Raw genomic sequence first — 7,678 nt, 5'->3', positions numbered from 1 at the left:
TTTCTTATGCAACAAATTGCAACCAAAGGATACAAGAGAATTCACGTCCTCTTGGGCATGAAATGTCTCACATCCTAGAGAACACACAATGCACATTCACCTTAACCTCGAAAGACATGGTAGCACATGCATCGCATTTAAAGCCACCTCACACCACCACAAGGGAGGCAAGAGACAAAATGAGAATTGAGGGACAATTTCTTTCCATCCGACTAGGTAAACAACACAAGAACCTTGTCAACCTGACCAAAGGCACTAACAGCCCAAATCACAAGAAAAACCAAAGGCACTCACATGCATCACGTCCACAAACAAGAAATGGCACCACCCAACCAACTTTTAGAAGGAAAGAGTAAGACCAATGCTTGAAGGCCTTGCTTAGCATGAAAGATTGAATTTGACTTCCCACAACGAGCGACAATCTAACAAAAGGTAACACATCGTATGCATGGTATTTTGAAAATTATACAAATATCGTTCGTGGTGCGATATGACAAAAGCCCCGTCAAAAGTCGGCCCACGTGAGGCACCGCTTGCGGCACGAGCCAGGGACACAAATAGGTCATAGCCCCCACCTAGGCCATTACCTCACCCTAGGCCGACAATCAAACAAGGAGTACCAGAAAGGTTTAACGCGAGTTTGTAACCTTGTAAACAACAAAACCCCACTGGACAGCAACACATCGTTATGCATGGTGTTTTGAAAACTATGCGACATCGTCTGTGGTGCAATTTAACAAAGCCCCGTTAAAAGTTGGCCCACGTGAGGCACCTCTTGCAGCACAAGCCAGGGACACAAATTGGTCCAAGCCCCCACCTAAGCCATTACCTCACCTTGGGCCGACAATCAACGAAAGGGTACCGGCAAGGTTTAACGCGAGTTTGTAACCTTGCTAGAAATAAAACCCCACTGGATAACAACTCATTGTTATGCATAATGTTTCGAAAACTATGCGACATCGTCTGTGGTGCGATTTGACAAAACCCTGTCAAAAGTCAGCCCACTTGAGGCACCGCTTACGGCACGAGCTAGGGACACAAATAGGTCCAAGCCCCCACGGAGGCCATTACCTCACCCTGGGCCGACAATCAACCAAGGGGTACCGGTAAGGTTTAACGCGAGTTTGTAACCTTGCAAGCAACAAAACCTCATTGGATAGCAACACACCGTTATGCATGGTGTTTTGAAAACTATTCGACATCGTCTATGGTGCGATTTGACAAAGCCCCGTCAAAAGTTGGCCCACGTGACGCACCGCTTGCGGCACGAGCCAGGGACACAAATAGGTTAAAGCCCCCACCTAGGCCATTGCCTCACCCTGGGCCGACAATCAACCAAGGGGCACTGGCAAGGTTTAATGCGAGTTTGTAACCTTGCAAGCAACAAAACCCCACTGGAGAGCAACACATTGTCATGCATCGTGCTTTGAAAACTATGGGACATCGTTTGTGGTACGATTTGATAAAACCCTGTCAAAAGTCCGCCCACGTGAGGCACCGCTTGCGGCACGAGCTAGGGACACAAATAGGTCCAAGCCCCCACCTAGGCCATTACCTCACCCTGGGCCGACAATCTACCAAGGTAGAAACAAATCATTGCGGAGACCAACAGTGGGAGAGGGGGGGGGGAAGGGACCACCATATGCAGGCATACAAGGCTGCCCCGCTTGACTCCACCACAGCATAAAAGGCTGCCCCGCTTGGCTGCACCACAGGACACAAGGATGCCCAACATTGCTGCATTGCCACACACAGGGCTGCCCAATGTGGCTGCACCACAGCGCACAAGTATGCTAGGTGTGCCTGCACCACAACGCACAATGATGCCCGGCGTGGCTGTACCACAGCGTACAAGTCTACCTAGCATTGCTGCACCGCAGTGCACAAGGCTGCCCCCGCTTGGCTGCACCACAACGTACAGGGCTGCCCCGCTTGGCTGCACCATAGCGCACAAGGCTGCTTAACTTGGTTGCACAACAACATAATATGATGCCCGACATGGTTGCACAATAGTGCACAAGGACGTCCGGCATGGCTACACCACAGCACACAAAGATGCCTGGCGTGGCTGCCCCACAGTGCGCAAGGATGCCCGGCGTGGCTGCATCACAGCGCACAAGTCTACCTAGCGTGGCTGCACCACACTGCACAAGTGTGCCTAGCGTGGCTGCACTACAGCGCACAAGTCTGCCTAGCGTGGCTGCACGACAACATAGCTGCACCACAGCGCATAGGGCTGCACACGTGGCTGCACCACAGCACACAAGTTTTCCTAGCATGGCTGCACCATAGCGTACAATGATGCCCAACGTAGCTGCACCACTGCACATAGGGCTGCACAGCCGCGCAAAAGGTGCACAACATGGGACCAATGTGCCTTCGGACGGTATTCTCGTGTGGCATGGCTTTATTGTACACGCATGCTGTCCTCACGCATGCACCATGTGCAGCGCTTGGCTGCCCATCCATGCCACCCAACTAAGGTAGCCACCCCCCTCCCTCAAGGGAGCTCTTATGCGTTTTGCACTTTTCTAGAAGGAGACATGACCCCCCCCCCCGAAAAGTCATACTGGGCTATTTCTGATGCTACAAGCATCACATGGTTATGAAAATTGGTAGGAAATTAGAGAAAATTCAAAGGAACATTTCAAAAAATTACATTAATTTATCATTTATGTTAATTTTTTTATTAATTTTTTAGTATTAAAAAATTGAAAAATTCAAAAAATCAAGAAAAATCTATTATGTTGAATTTTTTTCACAAAACCAATTTCAGATGGCTTACCTAAATGCATAGAATGTCTTGGCAAGAGATTGGATCACTTCAACATCATTTACTATTTTTTATAACTTTTTTTAAAAAATCATAAAAAATTCATCGATGAGTCATATTGGTCTGTTTCTTGAACTACAAACATAACATGGTTATGAAAATTGGTAGGAAATTAGGGAAAATTCAAACGAACATTTAAAAAAAAAATCATTAATTTTTCATTTATATTTATTTTTTTATTCATTTTCTTGTATTAAAAAATTTTAAAAATCATGAAAAATGCATTTTGTTGAATTTTTTCACAAAACCAACTTCAGATGGCTTAGATAAATGCGTAGAATGTCTTGGCAAGAGATTGGATCACTTCAACTTCGTTTACTATTTTTTATAATTATTTATTGAAAAGATCATAAAAAATTCATCGATACTAATAATGCACCTTTTAAGTGCCTAAAATTTACAAAAATGCATACTGTGTCCATCAAATAAATGATTACAAGCATTTTCCAAACCAAAGGGATGCTTTGCACGAAGGGAATATATGATCCGTATTACACTGTACGGTCATGGCCACGATGTGCACCGGCCAGCACGCACATGTGTGCATCATGAGCCAGCCCAAAGGCTCAAGAAAGGCATGGGTGGGCACTAACATAACCTCTTTTGCATATGAAGCGTTGCAAATTGTGTGGCTGCAGTGCCTACCATGCTGAGGCAGTGCAGCCATGCTGGGCAGCCATGTGCGTAGCGTACCTGCAATGCTGGGCAGCCACATGCGAGGCAATGTAGCCATGCTTGGCATGCCATGTGCGCGGCGTGCCAGCCATGCTGGGCAACGATGTGTGTGGCAGTGTAGAATGTGCGAGGTGGTGCTGCCATGCTGGGTAGCCTTGTGCGCGGCGTGCCTGACAAGCTGGGCAGCCTTGTACGCGACGTGCCTGCCATGCTAAGCAGCCTTGTGCGTGGCGTGCTTGCCATGCTGGGCAGCCTTATGCGAGACAGTGCCAGCCATGCTGGGCAGCCTTGTGCGACTTGTGCCAGCAATACTGGTCAACCTTGTGCGAGGCAGTTAGCCATGCTAGGTAGCCTTGATCGAGGTAGTCATCCATGCTATGCAACAATGTGTGAGACAGTCAGCCATGCTAGGCAATGATGTGCGAGGCAGTGCAGCCATGCTGGGTAGACTTGTGCGACGCAGTTAGCCATGCTGGGCAATGATGTGCGAGGCAGTCAACCATGCTGGGCAGCCTTGTGCAAGGCAATCAGCCATGCTGGGCAGCCTTGTGCGTGGCATGCCTTCCGTGCTGGGCAGCCTTACGCGAGGCAATGCCAGCCATGCTGGGCAGGCTTGCTGGATAGCCTTGTCTGAGGCAGCCATGCTGGGCCGCCTTTTGTGTGAGGTAGTCACCCATGCTGGCAACGATGTGCGAGGCAGTCTGCCATACTGGGCAATGATGTGCGAGGCAGTCAGCCATGCTGGCCTCAAGACGATGTGCGAGGCAGTCTGCCAGACTGTCATCAATAGGGTAAAACTAACCTGTCTCACGACGGTCTAAACCCAGCTCACATTCCCTATTGGTGGGTGAACAATCCAACACTTGGCGAATTCTGCTTTGCAATGATAGGAAGAGCCGACATCGAAGGATAAAAAAGCAACGTCGTTATGAATGCTTGGCTGCCACAAGCCAGTTATCCCTATGGTAACTTTTCTGACGCCTCTAGCTTCAAATTCCAAAGGTCTAAAGGATCGATAGGCCACGGTTTCACTGTTCGTATTCGCACTGGAAATTAGAATCAAACGAGCTTTTACCCTTTTGTTCCACACGAGATTTTTGTTCTCGTTGACCTCTTCTTAGGAGACCTGCGTTATCTTTTAACAGATGTGCCACCATAGCCAAACTCCCCACCTGACAATGTCCTCTGCTGAATCGGCCTGCCTAGATAGGCCTTAGGTAAAAAAGGAGGGGCGTAGCCCCACCTCCGACTCACGGAGTAAGTAAAAAAACGTTAAAAGTAGTGGTATTTCACTTTTTCCCGAAGGCTCCTACTTATCCTACACCTCTCAAGTCATTTCACAAAGTCGGACTAGAGTCAAGCTCAACAGGGTCTTCTTTCCCCACTGATTCTGCCAAGCCCGTTCCCTTGGTTGTGGTTTCGCTGGATAGTAGACAGGGACAGTGGGAATCTCGTTTGTCCATTCATGCGCGTCACTAATTAGATGATGAGGGATTTGGCTACCTTAAGGGAGTCATAGTTACTCCCGCCGTTTACCCGCGCTTGGTTAAATTTCTTCACTTTGACATTCAAAGAATTGGGTAGAAATCACATTGCATGAGCATCTGCAGAGACCATCACAATGCTTTATTTTAATTAACAGATGGATTCCCCATGTCCGTACCAGTTCTGAGTCGACTGTTCGACGCCCGGGGAAGGCCCTCGAGGGGGCCGTTCCCAATCCGTCTCCTGGCCAGCATGGGGAGACCCGCTCTCACCGCGAAAGCAGCTCGAGCAGTCCATCAATAGTTGATGGGCTCAGGACTGGGACCCCTGTGCACAGCCCTCAGAGCCAATCCTTTTCCCGAGGTTACGGGTCCATTTTGCCGACTTCCCTTGCCTATATTGTTCCATCGACCAAAGGCTGTTCACCTTGGACACCAAATACGGTTATGAGTATGATCGGGCGTGGTTGGCACTCGGTCCTCCAAATTTTTAAGGGCTGCCGGGGGCACACTGGACACCACGCGACATGCGGTGCTCTTCCAGCCGTTGGACCCTACCTCCGATTGAGCCATTTCCAGGGTGGGCAGGCTCTTAAACAGAAAAGATAACTCTTCCTGAGGCCCCCGTCGATGTCTCTGGACTTCCTAACATTGCCATCAGCCACCACGTCCTGGTTAGGGAATTTTAACCCGATTCCCTTTCGGAGCATGCGTGCATACATGCTCTTTGACGGGCTTCCCCCATCCCTTAGGATTGACTAACCCATGTGCAAGTGTCGTTCACATGGAACGTTTCCCCTCTTCGGCCTTCAAAGTTTTAATTTGAATATTTGCTACTACCACCAAGATCTACACCGACAGCCGCTCCGCCTGGGCTCGAGCCACAGGTTTTACCGCGACCGCCACGCCCTCCTACTCATCAGGGCCTTGCAGTTACCCCGATGGCCGGGTATAGGTTACGCTCTTCAGCGCCATCCATTTTCGGGGCTAGTTGATTCGGTAGGTGAGTTGTTACACACTACTTAGCGGATTTTGACTTCCATGACCACCATCTTGCTGTCTTAATCGACCAACACGCTTTATGGGTTCTAGGTTAGTGCGCAATTGGACACCATAACCCAGCTTTCGGTTCATCCCACATCGCCAGTTCTACTTACCAAAAATGGCCCACTTGGTGCTCTCGATTCCGTGGCACAGCTCAACAAAGCAGCCGCACCGTCCTACCTATTTAAAGTTTGAGAATAGGTCAAGGGTGTTGCATCCCCGATGCCTCTAATCATTGGCTTTACCCAATAGAACTCGCCCGTGGGCTCCAGCTATCCTGAGGGAAACTTCGTAGGGAACCAACTACTAGATGGTCCGATTAGTCTTTCGCCCCTATACCCAAGTCAGACGAATGATTTGCCCGTCAGTATCGTTGCGGGTCTCCACCAGAGTTTCCTCTGGCTTTGCCCCGCTCAGGCATAGTTCACCATCTTTCAGGTCCCGATAGGTATGCTCTTACTCAAACCCTTCTCAGAAGATCAAGGTCGATCGGCGGTGCTACCCACAGGGGGATCCCACCAGTTAGCTTCCTGGCGCCTTACAGGTTTACTCTTCCATTGACTCGCACACATGTCAGACTCCTTGGTCCGTGTTTCAAGATGGGTCGAATAGGGTGCTCGATAGGCCGATACCCGGAGCATATAGTTGCCTAGTGGAATGCCATGAAGGCGTACGCTGCCTACCACGATCACGGCGATGATGTCTCCTCAAGCATAGTGCGATAACTTGGGTTTGGGGCACCACCACAATTTGCATCGGTCCACACCTCGAGTCGAGCGATGAACCAGTTGTACACCATTCCGCATTCGACTGAGGCACATCACTGGCCCCCATTCGCTTCCCTCCTGACAATTTCAAGCACTCTTTGACTCTCTTTTTAAAGTCCTTTTCATCTTTCCCTCGCGGTACTTGTTCGCTATCAGTCTCTCGCCCATATTTAGCCTTGGACAAAATTTACCACCCGATTGGGGCTGCATTCCCAAATAACCCGACTCACCGACAATGCCTCATGGTGCGATAGGGTCCAAGCACGACGGGGCTCTCACCCTCTTCGGCGCCCCCTTCCAGGGGACTTGGTCATGGTCCACCACTAAGGACGCTTCTATAGACTATAATTCAGACGACGAGGCCGTCTGATTCTTAAGCTGAGCTCTTCCCGGTTAACTTGGCATTATCAAGGGAATCCTTATAAGTTTCTTCTCCTCTGCTTATTGATGTGCTTAAACTGAGCGGGTAGCCCCGCCTGACCTGGGGTCACGATCGAAGCTTTTCACGAGACAACACATTATCAGGGTTACTAGAACCCAACATAGGCGGAGCGCACACAACGTTCAAACTAAATGGCAAAGTGGCTTCAACCACCACTCATCGTGATGCTAGCCAGACAGGGGGCTCTTTCCTTTGGGCCTATCGTACTCCAAAATGAGGCACGGGGGGCCAAACTCCACACCGCACTCAGCCACCACAAGGGCAACAGAGCGTGGGCGATGTAATGCGTGACACCCAGGAAGGGGTGCCCTCAGCCTGATGGCCAAGGGCGCAACTTATGTTCAAAGAGTCGATGGTTCACGGGATTCTACCATTCACACCAAGTATCGCATTTCACTATGTTCTTCATCGATGCAAGAGCCGAGATATCTGT

General features: G+C 49.6%; 2 pseudogenes; both read right to left on the bottom strand.

Annotated features, from left to right (window-relative positions):
* Positions 1-4,284: 4,284 nt before the first annotated feature.
* On the bottom strand, positions 4,285-7,293 carry LOC122648093 (annotated as a pseudogene).
* A 240-nt stretch (positions 7,294-7,533) lies between these two features.
* LOC122648092 lies at positions 7,534-7,675 on the bottom strand (annotated as a pseudogene).
* Positions 7,676-7,678: the final 3 nt, after the last annotated feature.

This window comes from Telopea speciosissima, unplaced genomic scaffold, assembly GCF_018873765.1.
Source record: "Telopea speciosissima isolate NSW1024214 ecotype Mountain lineage unplaced genomic scaffold, Tspe_v1 Tspe_v1.0446, whole genome shotgun sequence".
In the NCBI taxonomy this organism is placed as follows: Eukaryota; Viridiplantae; Streptophyta; class Magnoliopsida; order Proteales; family Proteaceae; genus Telopea; species Telopea speciosissima.
Note: the sequence above shows the minus strand (reverse complement) of the source record. Positions and strands in the feature narration are given on the sequence as shown.